This window comes from Muntiacus reevesi, chromosome 8, assembly GCF_963930625.1.
Source record: "Muntiacus reevesi chromosome 8, mMunRee1.1, whole genome shotgun sequence".
Classification (NCBI taxonomy): Eukaryota; Metazoa; Chordata; class Mammalia; order Artiodactyla; family Cervidae; genus Muntiacus; species Muntiacus reevesi.
Genome location: NC_089256.1, coordinates 32,496,576 through 32,521,301, shown reverse-complemented (window position 1 = coordinate 32,521,301; position 24,726 = coordinate 32,496,576). Strand labels below are relative to the sequence as shown.

The 24,726-nt window shown below is 48.9% G+C and overlaps 1 protein-coding gene across 2 annotated transcripts in view; it reads left to right on the top strand.

Annotated features, from left to right (window-relative positions):
* Nucleotides 1-24,726, top strand: part of RFTN1 (raftlin, lipid raft linker 1) — a 210,648-nt gene that overhangs the window by 90,752 nt on the left and 95,170 nt on the right. The window lies entirely within an intron of this gene.

The following is a 24,726-nucleotide window of genomic DNA, read 5'->3' as shown; positions in this document are numbered from 1 at the left end:
GATTCTGTTGTTCCTGATCCTGAGTGTGTTGAATTGAGTCAGTCAGTGACTTTGGAAAGTGACTTGAGGAGGAGTAGCTGACTATGAGATCCCTGATAAGTGAGTGTCTGCACTTCCTTCTCTCAGCTCTTTCTTGGGAACAGTAGGTGGTTTGTAACAGACAATATAGTTGCATTCAGTTTGATTTCGAAGTACATTTTAAGTTGTCCTTCATTTTTTCCCGGGCAGTTTTCCTCTGAACAAGTTGCCAAAGATCTCAAAACTTGATGGCCGAGGGCAGTCAGTTATTAAAATGTCACCCTGAGGTTTCGTGCGTGTGGGTTTAATTCTAGGTCATTTCATGGCTATGGATGTTAAGTACAGAATTGCCTTGCGCTGCGCCGTCTTTCAGCCGTTGAACTGTCGTTTTTCACACGCAGAACTAGTTCAGGGTGTCATCCATGTGTTTTTTTCATTGCTAATGGGTTGAAGCCATTTGGGTCCGGGTCCCCTGGAATAACGCCTTATATGGTGCGGGGAAGCGGGACACGTGTGCCCTCTCGACTTTCATCAGCTGCCTTCTGGCTTTGGGCCACGGAGCGGGGCACGCAGAGGAGCCGCAGCTAATGCGGGGGTGGGATTCTGAAGCCCCGGCGGAGGGTGAAAAACGCATGTAATCAAAGCTGCCCTTGAAAATCTCTTTAATTGCCCATGAAATGTAATCCTGTAGCATCTCTCTGCCCAACGAGGCAAGCTTCCCTTCAGGACTAGATCGTTTTGGTGTTTCCAGCAGTGAGCCCCGTGGGGAGGAAATCAGTTGGTTTGGGTTTATGGTGAACATTGGGTCACACCCGGGGTGGTGAGATGCTCACGCCCAGAGGGGCGTTTGTGGGAACTGAGATGGGGGAGCCGCCTCTCCCCGCCCCCACCCCCGCTCAGGTCCACTCTGGAGCACATCTGCCTGTTGGCTGGAATAACCGGCACTGTTTTAAGTGGTAAACGTTTCTGCCCTTTCCGTTAGATTTTCCTAAGGTGAATGTGCAGGGGAAACTCTAACAGAACTCCCAGCTCTCAAGAATCTTCTCCGCTAGGAGGATGAAAGTCTCATGCCAGTTGTGTGGGTGCCCACCATCTGTGGGTCTTGATTTCTTACCTCTGCCCTGGAATTTGTTAATGCAAGGGCTTTAGCAAAGGAAGCCCCGTGACTCCCGCATGCTCTGGGTCTGGACGGATGGGCAGACTGGAGCAGGGGCCCCAGTGCTGGGAAGGGCCTTCGGGAGTCTGGGGGAGCCTGGAGAAGCGGACCCTGGGGGGCGATGACGTGGGGTGACTGGAACACGAGGTCTGCAGGGAAACGCGGGGCCTGGGCAGGGGGCCTCTGGAGGCCGGGCTAAGGAATTCGAACTTCATGCTGTGGTCAGTGGGGATCCACTGCAGTGTCTTTGTATTGTTTTAGAGGCACAGCTACTAGAACTGCTGCGGTTTCAAAAGTCTGAAGCAGGGGAAGCCTGGAAGGAGAAGAAAACGGGGGCTGAGAAAGCAGAGTGCCCGTGATGGTGGGAGGTGATGGGTGGTTAAAGTCGGTCGTGCTAAGAAGGTGAGGGTTCGTGTCCCGTAGGAGGAAATACTGGGTTTAACATTTAGGGAGAAAGGGACAGCCTGGAGGAAGAGGAAGAATCGAAGTCTGAGTGAGCTTTCTTTCTTTGTAATTAATTAATTTATTTTAATCAGAGGTTGATTCCTTTACAATATTGTGGTGGTTTTGGCCATCCATCGACGTGGATCAGCCACGGGTGCACACGTGTCCCCCATCCCGAACCCCCTCCCACCTCCCTCTCCACCCCATCCCTCAGGGTGGTCCCAGAGCACCGGCCCTGAGCGCCTGCTTCCTCTGAGTGAGCCCTTGGCCCTGAGCGCCTGCTTCATCTGAGTGCGCCCTTGGCTGCGGGTGGCTGGAGGAGCAACTGGGAGGGCGCAGTGGGCAGGGGAGGGGCCGTGTCTGGTGGGATTTCCCAGCCGCAGACCCCAGAGGGGACTCCACGTGCAAGTGGCGATTAAGGTAGTGCTTCCAGGAGGAGTCCCTCTGGGATGGGGACCCAGGCAGGGAAGGGAAGGGAGCTGGCGAGCGTGGCTGGGCCTCTGGGGAGCGGCAAGTCCACGGGAGGCAGGGGCACTGGTTCTCCTGCTTCTGCATCTGGGAGCCATTGTCCGGGAGCTCCTTGGGATACTTGCAGGCCTGGGGCCAGCCAGCCGAGGCAGAGCCAGTAGTGAAGCCTACAGAAGCTGGGGGACACCCAGAACCGGGAGTGGGGTGGAGGGGGCCTAGTTGGGAAATGGAGCGCATCCTTCCCGGGAGGAGAGGAACAGCATCAGTTGGTTGCATCCTATCTGTGTCTGTTGCTGGACACACACCCGCTGGGAGGTGTCCCCTGGGCAGCCAGGAGCCGAGAGAGAAGTCCGAGCTAGGGGGAGTCTGGGGGGGAGCTCGGGGAGGCTGGGGTGAGGACCTGCTCACTGCTGGGATGCTCACTGAGCCCCTGCTGCTGACCGTCTGACCAGAGGCTTCCAGCGGTACTTAGGAGGGACTTCCCCAGTGACTCAGCTGGTAAAGAATCCGCCTGCAATGCAGCAGACCTGGGTTCGATCCCTGGGTTGGGAAGACCCCCTGGGGAAGGGAAAGGCTACCCACTCCAGTATTCTGGCCTGGAGAATTCCACGTACTGTACAGTCCATGGGGTCCCAAAAGAGGCGAACATGACTGAGTGACTCCTGAGTGCATGCCGAGAGCCTTGCGGAGCTGCTGTCTTCCACACTGCCCGTGTGCGTGGAGCCTGGGGAGGTTCTCCTGTCCAACCCCACCAGCAGGCCGTTCTCTCAAGTACTTATGAGCGGCAGACAAGCGGGATGGAGCCAGCTCTGGCCGCCGAGTGTCAGGAGTTGCAGACAGAGACAGTCCTTTGGGCTTTTTGCTATTTCGTTTCTAGGAAAGCAAGCCTCAAGAGCATTCAGCTTTCCCCCTTGCTTCCCCTTCTTGGGTCGGGACACTGAAATCTTGACGACTCTGCCTTTGTTCCAAGACAGGGCTTAAAAATGCCGGTGCCTACAGGGGCCCGGCTCCTTGCATGGGAACCCCTAGGTGAAGCTGAGCCTAACTCTGTTCCGTTGTTGCCCAGAGTTTCAGATCTTGCAGCTTTCTGCAGGAAAGCCAGAAGTCTGAATTCTTATGTGAAAACTTCTCCTTTTAAACTGTTGCCTGACTTTTTCTAAATAACATCGTGTGTCCCTGACCCACCCCGCTGGCTGCCTTGTCGCCACCTTGAAGATTTCTATGTGGGGGAGGGCTCATCACTCAGCCTTGGAGTTGCGTGTTCTTTCACTCTCAGCAGTCATCACCCTTCCAAGTCCTTTATTACTCTTTTTCATACGTCTGCCCGCCGCCCCTCCTCCTGGCTGTCTTCTTTCGTCTTTGGATTCTCTTTGTTTACTTACTAGAGTGCCAGGTGCTGAGTAGGTTTGGCCCCAGTAGAATTTTTCTGAATCAAGTGGAATAAAACCATGCTTCTGTCTTTCACTGAACAACCATAAGTTCACTGAAAGATGAATTTGTCTTTGGTTTACATATTTAACCGTTACCAGAAGTGCATCTTGTTAACATAGCCACACAGCGTGGACCCCAAATAATGGAACCACACACAGACACACACACACAAGATCCTCTTATTGCCCAAATAGCAGTGGTTTGCCACAAAGGTATGTATATGTTATTTTTCACACTTTTTTTGTTTGTTTTTAAAAAACAACCGAAGCGTGGCCTTCAAAGGAAGGGCAGTCTTTGCAGACCTTAAGTGGTGTACAGATGCCTTCTGTCGCTGTAGGAGCAGGCCCTCAAGATGCGGTTCTTCGCTTCCTGACCCGTGCCTGCCTCATGGGACTGACCTTCCCACACCCTAGCTCTGCCGGGGCCCGTGATGGTCTCCCTCGGAGGGGCAGCGAGGCGCCTGCCCCACTGCCGGTTCCCTTGGTAACCAAGTTCAGGCCGTCTGCCGTGATGCCCCCCTGACAGGCAACCCCCTCCGGCCCCGGGTGCAGAGCCTGACCCCATGTGCTGCCTGCCTTCAGCCGCACGTGGTGGGGTTTCCTCCAGGACCCTGCTGCAGACGGATGAGGCCTCCCCCCACCCATGAAGCCATTTCTGTCTCCGTGGCCCCCTCTGTGGTCTGTCTTTGGCCGTAAGGTCTTAAAGGCAGGCAGGCGCTGGCCTTGTCGGCCTGCAGGCTGCAGCCCAGTGGTGGCCTTTGTTCGTAGCCCACGAGATAACGTGAATGTTTTCGTTGGCGTTTGAAAAGGGCAGAATTGGGAAAGTACAGAATCCTGTTGGGACAGAACAGAAAATTCTTTTAAAAATTACAGCCGACAGCGTCCTCTTTAAGTGGCCCTGTGTCTCTTCGTGTCTAATTTCTACCAATTACTCTGACTCTTGGGAGAATTGCAGGGCTTCTAGAAAGAGGTTTCATAATGAAATGGAATACACAGGAGGGAGGGGTGCCTTCTGGGAGGCGCCCTAGAAAACGCTCACACGCGAGCTGGGCTTCAGCCTGGAGCGTCTGACTGTCAGAATCACACGTGGGGAGGGCGCGTAGCGCTGGGCTTGGGGTGATTGACACGTGCTGCTGTCGGGGGGACCACAGCAGCTGGTTTATTCCCAGAGAGCAGAAATGCAGGAAGGGGGACTCGGAGTTCTTTTCTTAACTCTGGCGGGGGGAGGAGGTCTTTGTTTGGTGCGGAGGTCATCGTTTGGGATTCCAATTTGGGAAGGACCCCGATCTTTCCTCACAGTGCTCCTACCCGGCCCCCCATTGCTGGCGTGGGAGCATCCTCATCAGCTTTCTCTAGCTTCCTGAGGTGTCGGGAACTTGATTAGTTCTCAGGGGCTGCTGCCTTGCTCCCCACAGAGCTGTCCGGCCGCTCCGCAGACCTCCTTAATGTATTCCTCCTATTTCCTCCTCTCACTCCAGGCTGACACCCTTCTCCGGCGTGTGGAAGTTTCAGGATTCACTGTTAATTACTGTGTTTGCACTTTCCAATCTAATATGTCGGCATATAGCCACACTCTCTTGGGGAAAGAGAGGTTTTTTTTTTTCCCCCCAATCCACACCCCTAACTGGCTTGCCTGCTTATTCTTCCTCTGTCTCTCCACGTGTCGGATTTTATCCTAGGTTGGGATAAAACTGTCTGATCGCTGTCCTGGATTGCCTGTGTCTTTCCCCACGTGTTCTACGATATTTATTTTTTTGCCTCCTCTGAGAGACAATTAGCATACTAGCGGTTTCCAGTGTTTCTCGGAAGTCGTTTGGAATGGCGGAGAATAGCAAGCAAAGTACCCAGAACACCAATATCACAAGCAACTCTGTTTCTTTGAAATTTCCTGCTGATCGTATACCCTGTGCAAATTCGGCAGTACTGTGACATGCCTGTGTTTGTTTTAGAATAAAGTAAAGAGAAGCCCTCCCCTCCCACATGCGCACACAACCTTTAAATTACCGTGGACTCTAGGAAGCTGTGTTCTGTGGCATTGTATGCTTATTCCATGTTAAATTTAGGAACTCAGAGTGTCTTCCTGGCAAGTCTTTTTTTGTCCTTAGTCTTGCTTGTCAGTTAGTAGTAACTTAGATGGTGTGTATTGCTCCAGCTAAGAAGGATACTGTGGGCATTACACGTGTTGGGGTCTGGAAAAGGCTAAGTACTCGTTTAGTTTTGCATTTTTAGCCATGAATGCAGCAGCAGGTGAGAAATAACTCCCAGATCCACATAAGTGCATTATTAGTGATGGCAACGTTCTTGAGATTGCGATGTAATGATTATCTCTATGATCTACCCAAGCTGTTTTCTGTAATGTTTTAAATGGTGGAAAAATGGAACCATTTTACAAAGAGGTAAATGCTGTAATGTGATTTAGTGGAGTACATCATTTCATTTGCTTCCTATTCAGCCACCATGAGATGGAACTTGAAATGGCTACAGAGACTTTAAAAACCAAATTAGTAACTGATATTCACATCACACCTGTTTCCGAGGGCCTGGGAGGCTTTCCCTTCATTCCTGTGTGTCTTAAGTGTTACAATCTAGTCTCACCACGTCCTCATGAGGGTTGTTTTTGTTGTCCTTGTTTGTGGAAAACACTCATGCATTCAGCAGAGGTTTTAGACTCTATTTTATAGCTAAAAAATAGAGGAAGTCTTGTGTTATCCCTCACTTCTATTTTATGTCCTAAGAAGATGAGGCTGGAGAAGTCACTGATGACCTCTCAGGACCGGAGTGCAGGCTGGGTGAGCGGGAGTGTTGGTGGGGGTGGGGCTCACAGCCCGTCTTGGGGCTCATGGCTCAGAAACGAATCTTCTTTGGTTTAAGGACCCGGAGCTTATGGGAGGGTCCTCTGAGAATCCCCAGATTCCTCTGGGCTCTGCAGTATCTGTCCAGGCTGTGGGACCACGAGCCTGGTCACCCCCATGCTGGTTTCAGGACACGGGCCGCTGCTGCGAACCATCGGGAGACCCTCAGACGCCTCCGTTCAGCAGACTGCCCGGGCCTTGTCAGTTTCTGCATTGAACAGCGCTGTACCGGGGATGGGTCTAAGGCCATCAGTACCTTGTTTCCCTCTGTGCCCTAAAAGCAAAAGCAGCATGAATCTACGTGTCTGTGTTTCTAAGGCAGTGACCCTTGTAAGGTAAGTGAAAGCAGCCTGTGCTCTGGGGGGATTTACAGCAGACCTGATTTGTCGAAGTTTTCATGATTTTCATCCTCAGCTCTACAGGTTAAGTCCCCAGAATTGCTCTGCCAGGCAACCTCGATCTTAACAAAGAGGAACAAAAAGCCCGCTTTTATTGTGAAGAACGTTTATATACGTTTGCTGCTGCTGCTAAGTCGCTTCAGTCGAGTCCAACTCTGTGCAACCCCATAGGCGGCAGCCCACCAGGCTCCCCCATCCCTGGGATTCTCCAGGCAGGAACACTGGAGTGGGTTGCCCTTTCCTTCTCCAACGCATGAAAGCGAAAAGTGAAAGTGAAGCCTCTCAGTTGTGTCCGACTCTTCGTGACCCCATGGACTGTAGCCTACCAGGCTCCTCCGTCCATGGGATCTTCCAGGCAAGATTACCGGAGTGGGGTGCCATTGCCTTCTCCCATATATGTTTGTAGGAACTTTTTTAAAAAAAAATTATTTTATTCAAGTGTCATTGATTCACATGCTGTATTAAATTCTGCTGCACAGTGAAGTGATTCAGTTATACATATATGTATTTTATATATGTACATTCTTTTTCATATTCTTTGCTGTGGTGGTTTTATCCCAGGATATTGAGTATAGTTCCCTGTGCTCTAAACAGGATCTTGTTGTTTATCCATCCTGTATATAATATGTTTGCCTCTGATAATCCCAGGCTCCCGACTTATCCTTCTGCTGCCCCGTCCCCCCGGCAACCACAGGTCTGTTCCCTGTGTCTGTGAGCCTGTTCTGTTTCGTAGAGAAGTTCCCTTGTGCCATATCTTAGATTCAAAGGCAGTTCTTAACGTGATTTACCATTTATTGGCCATGATGCTGATCATGTATTTATTGCCGGAGCCAGAGTCCTTTCTCTTTGCTTTGTGATATACCTTGTCTTTCCTCTGGGAATCCAAGATGTAGAAAACAGTGCTCAGAATGGTGACTGTCACAGTCACCCTTCTGATGGCACGGAGGAGCCGAGATTCCCCCCAGGATCTTTCTGCATCTAACACTTTAACTTTATAACCATTAGGGTTAGGGGAGGATTTTTCAACCTTCATAGCTTTTCAGCCGTTGACCTTCTGGGCCAGAAGCCATCCTGTGAGATGTAGGGTATTTGGCATCATGCCCACCTCTACCCACTGGGCATCGGTAGCAAACACCTCCCTTCCTGCCCTTGCAGTTATGACGATCAGAAATGTTTCCAGACGTTACCAAATGTCCCTGACCCACAAAACTGCCCCAGTTGGATTAGTGTAAGGGCGTGAGGTGGAGAGTCTTAACTGTATTTCCTTCTCCTTTTGTCAGCAGCATTGATTGTGCTAACCTAACTTAGCCATGGAATGAAATGCCGCCTTTATCATAGGTTGGATTTCTGCATATACCCTAATTTACTCCTGATTCTCTATTGTTCCTTTGATCTGTTGATTGATTTTTGTGCTAACACCATGCTCTTTTGATTACAATAAATTTGTAGTGTGTATTAATATCTAGTCAGGCACTCTTCTTCTCCTGCAGGATCTTGGCAACTTTTGCATATTGATTTTTTCATATATAGTCTATGGTTGTTTCCTTCAGTTCCTAGTAAACCCTGTTGAAATTGTAATTTCATTTACATGCTGATCTGAGAAGAATTTCTCCCTTGTGTTTTTAAGACCATAAGTGTAAGCGTAGTTGCTCAGTTGTGTCCAGCTCTTTGCAACCCCATGGACTATAGCGACCAGACTCCTCTGTCCATGGAATTCTCCAGGCAAGAATACTGGAGTGGGTTGCCATTCCCTTCTCCAGGGGATCTTCCCATCCTAGGGATCAAATCTGGGTCTCCCACACTACAGGCAGATTCTTTACTGTCTGAGCCACAGGGGAAGCCCACTTTAAGACCATGGAGTTCAGTATTATTGTCAGAAGTTAATTTTTTATTTTAGAGTTTTCTGATTGTTCTGAAAATTCTACACAGTCTAGACCAGTTGTTACCAAAGGTGGGCACCCATGTTAAAAGATCACTGAGACTTATGCTTATCTATATTGAAAATGAGGAGAGACATTATACATTAGTAACATCGATGTTCAGCATTCAGGTTGCAGGTAGTGGCCTGGCTGGGTGCAGACCTCAGAGGGGCCCTGTCCTCACAAAGCAGGTTGTGGGTTCCTGGAGGGGCCTGGGTTCAGGGAGCTGTTTCAGTTGAGAACCCAGAAAAGTGGATTTGTGGATTCTTTTTGGTCGTTTTAACTAAGTTAGCTCTCATGACATATACACATGGTTAAAAAATTCCAGTTAAGTGATTGCAGATTGAGGAGAATGCAGAATACCAGTCATGTAAATGTGAAATTCTCTTTCACACACACAGACACATGAAACGGCCACATTGAGCCTTCTCTTCACTGTGTGTAAGAGCTTTCTTAGTGACATTAAAAAAGCCAGTGCCTACCTACTTCGATCTGACAGAAGGTGACCAAAGAAATTTTAACTTCAAGATGACATTTTGCAATGTGGATTTACTTCCACTATTGTTAGCAGTGAACCTCATTTCCAGTGTATATTATGCCTTGGAGTATTAATTATTAATAAATAGTAACCTGTTGTGATTATAGGATTCCCTGGTGGGCTCAAACAGTAAAGAGTCTGCCTGCAATGGGGGAGACCTGGGTTCGATCCCTGGGTGGGAAGATCCCCGGGAGAAGGAAATGGCAACTCACTCCAGTGTTCTGGCCTGGAGAATCCCATGGACAGAGAAGCCGGGGGGTAACAAAGAATCAGACACAATTGAGTGACTTCACATGTATCGTGATTATACTTTTTAAATACTGCTCATTTCATCTGTGTCTCACCTTCTAAATGTTTAGTGCTATGTGTATTGTTTTCTAACATACGTAAGATGCTGGCACTATAGTACTCAGGAGACTGTTACTGATGGATTGTGTGATTAAAAAGCTTTGGAGACCACCGATTTGTGAAGTTTCCAGGTCACACCAGTGGTTCCTGAAGCAGTTTTGAGCCTGCGTGGTGCTCCATGCACAGTATCTCCTGGGAGCTCCTTAGAAATGCGGATCCAGCCGGACAGAGCGGCTGACTCCTAATCTGCATGTTAACAGGATCCCAGGGGTCTCTATGCACATCAAAGTCTGAGAAAGGCGATAAACTGTACTTTCCTCTTAGGGAGCCACTAGCACCCACACACGCACACACGCACAGCCACGTATATCAACTAAAGTTAAATAAAACTAAGCGCTCATTTCCTCAGTGGCACTGGCCACATTTTAGATGCTCAGCAGCAGCGTGTGGGTTGCTACTGGTAGCTCAGAGATGGAGCACGTGCCCTGTGTAACTCAGCAGGTTAAAGGGTGCCAGCAGGAAGACCCAGAAAAGAAGGAAACCATAAGCAAACTTGATCTGGGATGTGTGCATTATCTGTAAATGAAAAAGAGACTTCCTGTTGCTTCACCGGACGTGGCCTGTGAGAGTCTTAGGAAGGGCATTCATGTGTGGAGCTGCGGCTGTTATTTTTGTTTGCAGATATTGTGACTTTTCTGAGCCAATCAGTACCGAGCAGACCTGCCTGCCTTTATTCAGTGTTATGTTAAGTAATAAATATGCATTATAAAAATAATATTGATGCATCAGTACTACTGTTCATCATTTCCATATCTTTCAAAGCCAGGGAGGAGCCTTGCAGAGTTTGTGAGAAAGTAGGACTCTGCCCCAAGTCCCATTTCGTGCGGTGGGGGTTCTCTTAGCTGTCGTCCAGTGCGGTGGAAATTGAATTTCTTTCGCAGCAACGTTATACAGGGACCCCTGGGGTAGAGTTTGTTTGTTAGCTTTTTTCCTTGCCTTCAAGTTTAAAGGTGAACTCTTTATGTCTTGGCGCTTGCTGATGGCTTATCAACCAGAGAACACGCAGAGCAAGGCAGGATGTGGCAAGGTTTCTGTAGAATAAATAGCAGCGTGGCTGGCTAGGCACCCATGGTGCCTTGCACCCACTGGCAGCGCACAGCTCCCTGGGAGAGTGTGTGGTTAGGGTACCACTTGCACCCCCCCCCCATCCTTTCTGAAATGTTCCTGGGGATACCAAACCAGTATCCACAGCTGGGGGTGCATGTCTGTTGGTGAAAAAAGAAGGGAGAAGGCAAGGCAGTGACCCCCTGAGGAGTTCTTTCTTTCCCTTCTACTTCAGCACTCCCCTGATGAACTCCATAATGAGGTGCTTTATTGAAAAATTCACTCGGGTTTGTTCACTTGACTTTTTTCTTCCTCAAGTATTTCTTGTTTTTCAATAAGGTAGGTTTAAGTTTATTTGTTTATTTACGTGTTTCCTGGCCCCCCTTCTCAGCCTGCGGCAGGCAGGACCTTCGCTCCCCGAGCAGGGATGGAACTGGCACTGTTGCGCTGGAAGCACAAGGTCTCGAGCGCCGGGTGGCGGGGAAGCCCCTGCAAGCCTTTCTCAAGCGTCCCTGTTAGAAAAAACTGTGGACTCCAGCAGCCTTTTTTTTTTTTTTTCCTTTTGTAGATTTGGTTCATTTTACAAAGAGGAGTTCATGGGAATTGTCAGTACTGTTTTCTCTGTTGAACTAGAGCATCTTTGGGGAGCGGCAGTCTGTCCCCCTCCTCCGACCCCAGCCACCACCAACTGCAGAGATAAGAAATACCTTTCATCTCTCTCCCATCCAGTCACTCCTTCTGCAAAAAGATCTTCACTCTCATTTCTGCTCTCCTAAAATATTCTTTCACCTCCTCCTCCATTGTGCCCAATGATGCTTGCTTAATCTTCTTAGAATCTGTACTTTCCTATCTTCTTTTGTCTAAGATGATTCATGACTCCTCTTTACCTCAGATTGAAGGCCAGGCCTGTCCTGTTGCAACCCCCTCCGGTTCTTTCCATCCACCTTTCTCCCTTTCTGCTCCAGCCAGCACTGCAGAGCCCTCATCTCATCCGTTCCAACAACAGATTCACCCGTTCATTTGTCAGGCTTCTGTTTACTGATCCAGCTGAATTATAATAAACAAACCTTGCCTTCCTGTATCTTTTACCAGATTGACCTATTTATTATTTCCATCATGTAACGCTTGCTTTTTTTTTCATCTGGATCCTTACTAACTTCCGTTCTCAGTGCCTGGAATGTCTTTTTACCCATGGTCTCATGACTAATGTTCACACAGCTTCAGAGACTCAGCTGACATGCTCCTGGCTTTTTAAAACTTTCCCTGATCCCTGACTCTAGAAGCAACTGAACTTTCATAGCTCTTCTCTATGGTTGGAGAAGGAAATGGCAACCCACTCCAGTATTCTTGCCTGGAAAATCCCATGGATAGAGAAGCCTGGTAGGCTACAGTCCCTGGGGTCACAAAGACTCGGACATGACTGAGTGACTGTACTTTTCTCTGTGGTTAGAATAAACAGCAGTATTGGGTAGATAGATGCCTGTAGATGCTAAGTTTCCTTTTTAAATGATTGAAGTGTGGTTGATTTACAGAATTATATAAGTTCCAGTGTACAACATAGTGACTCACAATTTTTAAGGATTACATGCTGTTTATAGTTATTGTAAAGTGTTGGCTATGTTCCCCATGTTGTACAGTTTATTCTTATAGCTTATTTTATGTACAATAATTTGTCTTTGAAACCCCTCCCCCTAAGTCTCCCCTCCCCATTCCCCTCTCCCCACTGTTAACCACTAGTTTCTTCTCCCTCTGAGTCTATTTCTACTTTGTCATATTGACTAATTTGTTTTGTTTTGTAGATTCCACATTTAACTGATAACATGCAGTATTTGTCTTTCCCTGTCTGACATTTCACTAAGCAAAATGCTGAACTGTAAGTTTCCTGAGAGTGGGACCTAACTCCAGCCCTACATGTGGTCAGTGGTTAAGCAGACGATGAAGAAAGAGACGATAAATGAGCAGGTGTCTTTATTGTCATTAATTTTACATAAGCTCATGAAGCTAGAAGAAACTTTCTTTTTCTTTCACTCATAGATTTTTTTCAGATCTGTAGTTCATTTTCCTCCCTATTACTCCTTAAACACACACACACACACACACACACACACACACACACACACACACGAACACCATTCAGATCATTTTACTTGAACCTGGCATTGCCTTGAGGGAAATAGTTTAAAATTCCTTCCTATTCCCAGAGATAGAGAATTTGTTTCTGTCAACTGACATTTAATGCTTTTTTTTTTTTCCTCGTTGGAGAAGTGCCTAGTGATCTAAGTTTGTGTTTGTCACCATTTCTTTATGACTGTTCCTAAAAGAGACAAAAATAGCCCTATTGATGAACTGTACATTCTCCCTCATTTCTTTTCATAACTCAAGTTCAAACTGTGCTTTCTGTCCTGGGAAAAAGAAGATGATGCTTCAGCTCATGGTCTTGGAAGCTGTCTAAGGGATTAATGAGTTGGAGTGAGATCTATTACATGTTTATTATTTAAAAGACGTGTGTATGATAGATTTTATTAACATGTTTATTGTTGAAGCAGATAGTTTATAGTAGTTTTTTGACGGGCATCTGCTTTTTAGTGGCCTGATTTCAGATCTGTCTGTGAGACCAAAATAGGTATTCAACTTACTGCTTGGCATTTCATGGGAATAACTTGAGGATTAACCCTTTTGCCCTTGATCATGTTGAATGTTTAAACACTCAGAAGTGTTGCAATCGTGGACAGAAAAAGGTTCTGTCCCAGCCACCATGAGATCAGGCAGGTCGGAGTCAAGTCCTGATCCTGGTCACAGGGAGCGGAGCGGGGAAGAGTCGGCCGGGCCATCCCTAGGGGTGAAATGCCGGACTCGGGTTTCTGGGTCAGCGGTCCCGATGCTGAGCCCATGAGACAGTCTGTTCCCTCTTATCTTTCGCCTGGCCTCCAGCCTCCGTGACTCACAGCGGGGCCCTGTGTATGGATCCCAGGGGCCAGGGCCTGGTGGCCAAGAGGTCAGAGTCAATCCCAAGGACATTGACTTACGTGCTATTCATAAACATTGCTTAGAGCCAAAATTGGACATTTGTGGCCAACATAAAAACACAACTTAGTAGCCTCTTTAGAAGAATTAGAAGGTCTGGCAGCGCTGGCCTGGAGTTTTGAGTGATGGCTTGGCTTGAGCTGCCCGTCTCACGGAGCTTTCAGGGAACGGCCATGGCAGTTGTGACGGCGGTGCTGTGAGTGAGCCTGCATCTGAGTGTGAGGGCAGCATCTCGCGGAGTGAGTTATTGTTTACATGGTTTGAAACAACCCTACTGGGTTCACCTCTCAGGGGCTCCATCAGCGTGTAGATGACTCTTTGCCGCCCTGCCTTACCTTTAGGAAAGGTCTGCGCACACACACTCAGCGTCCGAATCTGGTTTCACATGTTTGTTTGACTAGCATTTATACGAATTTTCTTACATGGCCGTGTTCAGTGTTGGCCCAAGTCCCGTTTATGCAGTTTGGGGTGATGAGAAAGTTCTGGAAATGATCGTGGTGACAGCTGCCTAGCATTGTGAACGAACTTACTGACACTGAATGTTCCTGAGAAATGGCTGAAATGGTCAGTGTTTTATGTGTGTTCTGCCGCAGTAAAAAATAAGAAGAGTGCAGACAGCAACGAGTGGGAAGTATTTTTGAGTTTTTCTAATGGAAAGAGGCACAGATAGTGTTATGCATTCATATATTTCCTCAAGGTCGGGTCCTTTTTCTGGGGGCTTGGTCTTCTGAGCAGACTGGGGTGGACACGACTGGTCTCTCCAGGACCCTCTTTCTGCGTTTTCTCTTTCTTATGGACTCGTTCCTTTGTCGCCAAGGAAAGCCTCCAGGAAAGGGGCGGCTGGAACACAGGCCGTCAGTTCCCGCGCTGGCTGCCCGCCAGGATCACCGGGGTGTTTGCAGAGCCCCGTGGCCCAGGCTGCACCTCACACCAGATAAACCACAGTCTGTGCGAGCTCCCAAGGTGAGCCCAAGGTTGGGTGCAGCCGGGGGGGACACCTGCCTGAGGGGACACGCCGTCTGAGTCACTGAGCCCGGGGTTTACCTGCTGACTTGCTCCGTGTCTAAAGTCGGAGCACATCAAGGAAGATTATTCTTCCTTTTCCCTCAGACCCAGTTGTTTCACTCATTGTCTTCTTGTGATTTGAGGAGCATCTTAAAAAAAATTTATGTATTTATTTGGCTTTGCTAGGCCTCACTTGCGGGATCAGACTCTTTTCGTTGTGGCCTGTGGGGTCTTGTTCCCTGACCAGGGATCAAACCTGGGCCCTCATGTTGGGAGTAGAGTTTTAGCCTCTTAACCTCAGGGAAGTCCCTCGAGGAGCTTCTTATATGGAAAGAATAGTCAGGCAGGGGCGTCGGTGCAATTTAGGACAAGAAACACTGACTTTAAACATTACAGAATCCAAACAAACAAGCGTCCTCACCCCCAGCATTGCTGATGGCTTTCTTTCTTTAAAAAAAAAAAAAGTAAATTATTATTTGGAATAATTTCAGGCTTAAGAGAACAGTTTCAAAGAAATTAAAGAAAATTCCCTTATACTCTTCACTGAGTTTCCGCCATCATTCACATCTTACATCACTGAGGTACATTTGTCAAAACTAGGAAATTGACATCAGTACGCTGCTGGTAACTAAAGCGTGGATTTTATTTGGATTTCATCGGTTTTTCTGTTAATGTCCTTTTCTGGTTGTGGGCCCTTGTCCAGGATACCACAGCATTTAGTTCTGATGTTAAGGATTTAAAAAGCAAAAACTAAGCAGGACTGTGAAGTCTTAGTCGCTTCTCTGGTGTCTTAAGTGGTTGGGGGTGCTCGATTTATGTGCCTTGTTGACGCTTTCCTGCTGTGCTCTGAGAATCTGAACTCGTCTTGTCTCATTCATTCTTGGCTTTCAGGACCTTACATTTGTGCTGTGTGTGTGTGTGTGTGTGTGTGTGTGTGTGTGTGTGCGCGCGCGCGCGTGCTCAGTTGTATCCGACTATCTCTGACCCCCTGGAATGTAGCCTGCCAGGTTCCTCTGTCCATGGGATTTTCAAGGCAAGAATACCTGAGCAGTTTGCCATTTTCTTCTGCAGGGGATCTTTCCGACCTGGGGATGGAACCCGGGTCTCCTGCATTTCAGGCTGATTCTTTCCCATCTGAACCACCAGGGAAGCCCGCTATCCTCTGTATGCTTTTATTCCCTCTTCCTTTCAGAAACTCCCTTTGGAGTGGCTGGAAATAACCCCCTCCCAACTCTGCAGTGTGTTTAGTTGGGGCCCCAGGACATGAGATGAGAGGCCCTGTTTAGTTAATGTTCCCTCCAGGCTGGTTCTGAGAAATGACCCAACAGCACAAGAATGGTGTTTTTTTTTTTCAAAAAGCCAAGAACCCATGTCTTAGATTAATTTCACCATCAGCCCATTTAACAGGATAGTCATATATTAAATGTGAACAGATTTCTTTGCAAAGCCTTTTTTCCATAGGGTGTATCAAATCTAGTTTCTCTCTTAGGTTTTCAAGAGGATAAGTCAATTGAAGAGGATGTGGTAAATATGTTAATGAAGCCGTGAAGCCGGCGGCTCCTCCCCTCCCCTGGATGTGCCTCCTTGACTTGATCCCAGGCAGTACGTTCTCTCGGTTCTCTCTCTTCCTCTGTGGTTGCTCTTTCTTTGTCTCCTTGGCTGCTTTCTCTTCTTTCCTTCCGAACTTCTTCAGGCTGGAGGGTCCCCAGACTCAGTCCTGATTCCCCTCCCTCTCTTAATTAAGATCTCATCCAGTCTTGTGCTTTGACTAGCATCCGGAAGTGGCTAACTCGCAAATTGACCTCCCTAGCCCTGTCTCTTGAAGTCCAGACTCGAACATGAGTTCAGTTCTCTACTAGACATCTCTGCTTGGCTGTCTGCTGGATGTGTCAAGTTTGGGACGTGGCAAACCAAATTCTTCCCGGGACACTGCTCCCGCAGCCTTCCTTCCTCATCACAGTCCTGCATCATCCATTCTCTGCATCATCCATTCTCTGCCGCTGGGGCAGAAACCCTTGGAGTCATCCTCACATGCTTGCTTGCTTTCACACAAACTGTTCATAAGGAAATTCTGAAGATTCCGCCTTGAAAATTTATCCAGAATCCAGCACTTTCCACCATTGTCACACTGCTACCAGTCCACTTTGGGCCACCATCACCCCCCACCTGGACCACTGGGTTAGTCTCTTAGTGCCCCCTGAAGCCAGAAGGATCCTTTTCTGTAATACTTATTTTTATTCGATCATTTATTTGGCTAAGCCGGGCCCTAGTTAAGGCACTCGGGATATTTACTTGCAGCATGCAAACTCTTAGTTGTGGCATATGGGCCCTAGTTCCTTAACCAGGGATTGAACCCAGGCCCCCTGGATGGGGAGCGTGGAGTCTCAGTCATGAGACCCGTGGGGAAGTCCCCAGGAGGATCCTTTTAGAATAAATCAGATCATATCACTTCTCTGTTCAACATCCTCCAAGGACTTCCCCTGTCGTTCTGAGTAAACGCCGCTGTCGTCACTGTGGCCTGTGGGGTCTCTGCTCCCGGGCTCCTCACTGGCTGTCTGATCTTGTCTCTTCTTCCTCTTCTGCCCCTTGTTCGCTGAGCTGCAGCCGCAAGGCCTTTTCGTACCATCTCATCCCAGGGCCTTCGCACTGACTGGTCCTCTGCCTGGAAGCTTGTTTCCCGGCTGTCAGCACGGTCAACTGCCTCACCTCCCAGAGACCTTTATCCAGGTGCCACCTTCTCAAGGAGACTGCCCTGAGCCCCTCATAGAAACGGCATAACCCAACCCACCCCCCGATTCTCCTTACCTTGCTGTTTCTTTATTCTCCAGTGCTTGCCGCTGCGGGACGTACTGTAGGTGCTCTTGTGTATTTCTTATTAACTGCCTGTCCCCTTCCACCCGACTGTGAGCTCAGTGGGGGCAGAGGTTCCGTCTCCCTTGTCTGTTGGTCTGTGCTAAAGAAGAGTGTCTGCCACACGGTCGTAGTGTAGTCGGTATTCATTGTGTGCACGAGTAATCAGGAACCGTGGTAAAGGCCAAGAATGCAGATGATAGGAGTAGATCGGCAGCTGCTCATGTGTGAGGAGCCCAGACTTCTAGCCTTTCTTTGTGCTCAGGGCTGGACGTGTTTTTGTCTTATTTAATCTTTACGGGGATGCCAAGAGATGGCTACTCATTGAACAGTGATAGAGACTAACCATAAAATGTTTAAATCAATTCTCCAAAGACACACCTCTGGGAGATGACCCACCTCCAATTAGCTTTAAGTACTATAGCCTCTAATAAACCTAGAGGAAATTGTGGAGGGGAAGGGTGGAGGGAGGTGGGGAGGTATATTTCTTTGTTAGCAATGCTCTTCTGTGAGTGTCCGCATTTAATCTCAGTGTATTTGGTGGTAATTTCCAGATAAGAGAGGCTTTGAAGTGAAGTGAAGTGAAAGTCGCTCAGTCATGTCCAACTATTTGAGACCCCATAGCCTATAGGGTCCATGGGATCCTCCAGAATACTCAAGTGGGTTGCCTTTCCCTTCTCCACGGGATCTCCCCAACCCACAGATCGAACTCAGGTCTGCCGCATTGCAGGCAGATTCTTTACCAGCGAACCACGAGGAAAGCCCCAGAGAGGCTTTGGCTGGTAGTTAATCCTGCATCTCCAGAAATGCAGTCTGGGTCCCACTTTTTTCTTACTGTTTAGACCCAGATCTTTCTGTCCCTTCGGGAAGTGGAAGCCTGAATCGGGGCGTCAGTCTAGGGGGAAGTTTGGTGGTTTCCAGTAGCCTTTTCCAGGACAACACAAGGATGTGGCCTTTGGGGAAACGTAGGTGGAGTTCCCCTCCCACACGGGAGGGAGGCAGATGCTGCTGAGCCAGTGATGCATCTTTGGGATTCTTAGGAACTCAGCTGAGTGCAGGACACCCCGTCTGCCATGCTGGGGTCCCCTGGGGGCCAGCCCATGGTTCCTGGATTCTTAGCAACTCAACTGAATGCAGGACACCCCGTCTGCCATGCTGGAGTCCCTTGGGGGCCAGCCCGTGGTTCCTGGACCCACTTCTAGGGCGTGTCTGCTTCTTGATGCCAGGGTGGTCCTTGTCCTCTGGGACTTGAAGACCTCATCACCTGGCAGAGGCTGTTCTCAGGTGTCTGACTGGATCTTGGGGCCTAGACTTGGCCCCCCAGGAGGAGGCCTGGTCTGAGCACGAAGCTGCTGTGTCTTCCTGCTCGGCCACTGCGTGAGTTTTCTTTGCTCTGTGATAAGTCACCACCAGCCTAGTGGCTCAGACAGCATGCGTTGATGACCTCAGTTTCTCCAGCTGTTCCGGGTTCTTGGCCGTGGGCCTCGTGGGGCTGCTGCAGAGGTGTGGGCTGGGGCTGTGGTCTCATCAGGGGCTTGGCTGGGGAAGGCTCTGTGGCCAGGCTCCCTCTGGTGGTGGGCAGAATTTCATCTCCTAGGGCCGAGATGCCTGCTTCGTGCTGGCTGTTTGTTGCCCACACGGCACTCTCACTGCCGGGCAGCCAGCACAGGTGGTGTGTGGCTCACCGCTGCTAAGATGGAGTCGTACAATGTCACGTCGTCACGGGAGGGAACTTCTGTCCCTTTGCCTGGGTCTGTTTATTAGAAGCAAGCCACAGGTCCTGCCCACTCGGAGGGATTGTAGGAAGGCATGAACGCCAGAAGGGGGGGGTCACTGGGGTCACCTTAGGTCACATTCACTCAGGCAGCCAGGTTACTGCCCCCCTCCTGCCTGACCCCCAGAAGGAGCCCAGAAGCGCCCGCTGATAGTGCTGTAGGCAAACATCACACTTTTGTGGATTTGATGCTGTTTTCCGTAGGACTGGTGGCAAGGAGGGGGACTCTGCTGCCCACCCGGGCTTCCCAGGTGGCGCGGCAGCAAAGAGTCCACCTTCCAATGCAGTAGACGCGAGAGATGCAGGTTCCATCCCTGGGTTGGGAAGATGCCCTGGAGGAGGGCATGGCACCCCACTCCAGTATCCTTGCCTGGAGAAGCCCAGGGACAGAGAAGCCTGGCGAGCTGCAGTCCCTGGGGTCGCAGAGAGTTGGGCATGACTGAGCACGCATGACTGAGGGCTGGGGTAGCCAGCATCGGTCCTCAGAGCCCTCAAGGGCCCTTACCACCTCCCCTGTCCTGCAGCCACGCTTGAGAGTTCCGACCCTTTCGTTTAAACTGCAGAGTTATTCCTCAAGGTGGGGGTGTGGGGTGGTGGGGGGGTGCCTCTGAGCTACTCCCCTACTCCTCTGAAATGCATGGATTTGCTTCAAGTGACCAAGGACCAAGATGGGAGTTTTCATCTTTAATCTAGAATATTTGTAACAGTGCGACTTTCCTCCCTCTTCTGTGCTTCTTTCAGTTCAGATGTAACTGAGTTAATGCTCTGATGAAATGAACCAGAGCTGCCTTCCTCCTCAGAGTAAGTCTTGTTCCAGAACAAAAACTGGTAGCTATTAGAGCCTGTAGGAATGAATATCCCCTGGGACTGGGCCCTGAGTTGCTGAAAGATAGACTCAGCTTCCCTCCTTTCATTCTGTGGTTGTTCTACAAACTGGAAACAATGTTGACTTTCTTGTTTTTTTGCTTTCTCACTAGAAGACTCTTTTTATCTAGTTGATTTACAATGTTGTGTTGGTTCCAACAGGCACCAAAGTAATTTAGTTATTTCCTTAGATTCTTTTCCCTTATAGATTAGAACAAAATATTGAATATTTGCATTTTATATACAGTAGTATGTGTCTGTTAATCACAAACTCCTAGTTTATCCCTCCTCATTCTATCCCTTGCTTTCCCCTTTGGTAATCATAGTTCATTGTTTGTGAGGCTGTCTCTGTTTTCTAAGGAAGATCGTTTGTATGATTTTTTAATATTTCACACATGAGCAATAGTAACAATATTTGTCTTTGTCTAATTTACTTTACCGAATATGATAATCCCTATGACACCACCCTTATGGCAGAAAGTGAAGCAGAACTAAAGAGCCTCTTGATGAAAGTGAAAGAGGAGAGTGAAAAAGTTGGCTGAAAGCTCAACATTCAGAAAACTAAGATCATGGCATCTGGTCCCATCACTTCATGGCAAATAGATGGGGAAACAGTGGAAGCAGTGGCTGGCTTTATTTTGGGGGGCTCCAAAGTCACTGCAGATGGTGATTGCAGCCATGAAATTAAAAGATGCTTACTCCTTGGAAGAAAAGTTATGACCAACCTAGATAGCATATTAAAAATCAGAGACATTACTTTGTCAACAAAGGTCCATCTAGTCAAGGCTATGGTTTTTCCAGTAGTCATGTATGGATGTGAGAGTTGGACTATAAAGAAAGCTGAGCACTGAAGAATTGATGGTTTTGAACTGTGGTGTTGGAGAAGACTCTTGAGAGTCCCTTGGACTGCAAGGAGATCCAACCAGTGCATCCTAAAGGAGATCAGTCCTGGGTGTTCACTGAAAGGACTGATGTTGAAGCTGAAACTCCAATACTTTGGCCACCTGATGGGAAGAGTTGACTCATTTGAAAAGACCCTGATGCTGGGAAAGATTGAGGGCAGGAGGAGAAGGGGACAATAGAGGTTGAGATGGTTGGATAGCATCACCGACTCAATGGACATGGGTTTGGGTAAACTCCAGCAGTTGGTGATGGACAAGGTGGCCTGGTGTGCTGCAGTCCATGGGGTCGCAAAGAGTCGGACACGACTGAGCAACTAAACTAACTAATAATTAGTGATGTTGAGTATCTTTTCATGTACCTGTTGGCCATATGGATGTCACCTTTAGAGAAACCCCTATTTGACTTATGTTCAGTGATCACTGTTTTCCACTCTAGTCATTTAAAATGTCAGTGGGTATTTGTAAATATTCTTGTACCAGCTGATGTCCCCATGTGACAGCAACTGGGATCACACATCCAAGGACTTTCCTTCTCCGATTCCTGTCTTTGTTGTCTGAGAACCCCTCATGATGCACATGACCGTGTGTTGACTAAGTCTTCTCTTTTAAAAGTCTGGAATCTTCTGCTTTAGTTCCTCTTAGCCTGTCTTTTGTTCAGAGCACGGTGAGAATAACCCTGGGGAGAAGAACACGGGGGATAAAAGGAACATGAATCTAACCCCTGATGAAGTTTTAAGGCGAGAAGGGAGGGGGCTCAGAATTGGTTGATTCTTTCATCATTAGTTTATTCTGACGTAGCCAGTTTGGAATCAGCTGATTCTTTTACATATCAGAAGTATCAGTCTGTCCCCCGAAAGGATTTGTTAATGGGGAGATTAAAATCAAAATAAGTTATTGACACTTGCTTACCTAATCACAGTTGTACATGTGGGGAAATCCAAATCCTCTTTAACTTTTCCACTTTTGAATTTAGATTTTTTAAAATTTTAGTTTTATTTTTTTTAAATCATTTATCTATTTGTGGCCATGCTGGGTCTTCGTCGCTGCATGGGCTTCTCTGGGGTTGCGTTTCTCTGGTTGTGGAGGGTGGGGCTCCTCTCCGGGCACGGTGCAGGGGCTCCTCTTGTGGAGCGTGGCTTCTAGGGCTCGCAGACTTCAGTAGTTGCCACACGTGGGCTCAGGACTTGAGACTCCCGGGCTCTGGGGCATGGACTCAGTAGTTGTAACTCATCGGTTTAGTTGCTCTGAGGCACGTGGGATCTTCCCAGACTAGGGATCGATCCCGTGTCTCCTGCATTGGCAGGCAGAATCGTTACCACTCAGCCACCAGGGAGGTCCTGAGTTTAATTGTTAATGGCAGCTTACATCGCTTTGAATGATAAGTAAGACTCCTAGAAACACGTCTTAAAATAGTGTGGCCAATAGACATGCAGAAATCGTTTCCTTGTGGGATGTGCGTGTCTCAGGGGTTCAGTGTGGAGGTGCCTGTGGGGTACCCCGGCTCTCATGGGGCGGCCGCAGCCCCTCCGTGGTAGGGACCCTCCTGAGTGGGCAAGGAGGGCCCTGCCCTGCCCTTGGCCTTGGAGAGGCGCTATGCATGTTGCATGAGCCCTGGGGAACCTGGCCCTGGTCTCTCAGTCCTGCTCCCCCCAAGGAGAGGGCCCAGTCCGTGGACCCGTGGCTGCCGTCCACTTCCTGTGGTCTGCTGTCCCGCTGGGCCCACCGGTCCACTTCCATTTCTGACCACCACGTGGCTCCCAGGAGCCCATCACCCCCGAGTGTCATCCTAGGGTCCCTCAAAGGAGCGGCGTGAGTGATGGGGTATCCCCCTGGTGGCCGCTTGCTGCTGAGTGTGCCGAGTGTTGGGTCACGTGTGTGTGAGTGGTAGGATCAGGGAAGCAGCCTGCCGTCCGCAGGGCACATAGGCATCTCTGTTTTGACGCAGGGCTGAAGGTGTTTGCCGCAGGGAGCCCTTCACGTCCGCTCTTGCCCTCAGATGCCTGCTTCAGTCGCCTTGGAGTCTCTCTGTTTTTCTGAATTGAAGTGTGGTTGATTTACAGCATCACGTTGGTTTCAGGTGTATAGCAAGGTGATTCAGCTATATATATATATTCTTTATTGCACGTGCATGCACATGGGAAACTCATTTGTGGTACACAGCCGTACATGTATGTGTCATACGTGTACAAAGTGCCCTTTTTCTTTTCTGTGAGGTGGCCCCACACATCACCCTGGCATCCTGAGCTGAGGACTTCTCTGGGCCCTTCCGCTGAGGATATGGGGGGCTTCCAGAGAAGGCCTGCGCTAGGAGGAGGCTGGCTGCAGCCCCCCACAGCCGCCGCACCCAGAGAGGCCAGACTGAGGCCCCAGTGCCTGGCCCCCCACCTGTCAGAGCCATGGAAAGCCAAGGGTGTTCTCAGTGAGAGGGCTTTGGGAGGAGAGAACCAGGAAAGAACACGAAGCCGGGAGTTTTCCCGGAAGAAAAGCAAAGTCACACAGACCTGCCAGCCCCATCACCTGAAACCCTGCACAGAGCAAGCTCAGCCCCAGTGGCAGAGACCAGGCGGCCCACGCGGCCCACACTGCCGCCCTGACAGCCCGTTATACACACGTGTGTGCATATATGTGTGTGTGTGCATAGTATGGACTTCCCTGGTGGCTCAGGCGTAGAGGATCTGCCTGCAACGTGGGAGACCTGGGTTCAGTCCATGGGTTGGGAAGAACCCCTGGAGGAGGGCCTGGCAACCGCCTCCAGTATTCTCACCTGGAAAATCCCCATAGACAGAGGAGCCTGGCGGGCTACGGTCCATAGGGTCACAAAGAGTCAGACAAGTGTATATGTGTTCTTTTTCAGATTCTTTTCCTCTGTAGATTATTGCAAGATGTTGAGTCGAGTTCTCTGTGCTGTGCAGCAGGTCCTTGTTGGTTATCTGTTATATCGATGTGTATATATTAGTCCCAAGCTCCTAATTTACTAATTTACAGCCCTCCCCCCACGCCTTATAGTCTTTCTTTAATGCATTTTTAGTTTTGATAGATTTTGCCAGATTGCCCTCTGGAGGGGTTGAACTCTTTAAAAAATCTTTTGCAAATTATTTTTAAAATTTCTGAGTGACACATGAATATTTTCTCTTTCAAAAAAAAGTGAAAAAATTAGCGATCCAGCCAGAGTCCCTTTGGGTCACCAGTGGCATCCACACCCAGCTCCCTCCCAAGCCGTCCGTGTCCTCCAGGGTCACTGCTGTCCACGGGTGTTGGTTCGCCTGCATCTTAGTGGTTCTGTTTCCGTGCCCTGCGGGCAGAAGCCAGTAATGGGAAACAAACATGACTGGAGTGTGCGTGAGTGAGAGTGCATGTGAGTGCATGTGTGTGAGTGCGTGAGTGTGCATGAGTGCATGTGAGTGTGAGTGAGTGCGTGTGAGTGAGAGTGTGTGTGAGTGCATGAGTGCGTGTGAGTGCGTGTGAGTGCACGTATGTGTGAGTGTGTATGAGTGTGAGTGCATGTGAGTGCGTGAGTGTGCATGAATGCATGTGAGTGCATGAGTGCATGTGCGTGTATGTGAGTGTGTGAGTGCGTGAGTGCGTGTAAGTGTGCGTGAGTGCGTGTAAGTGTGCGTGAGTGTATGTGAGTG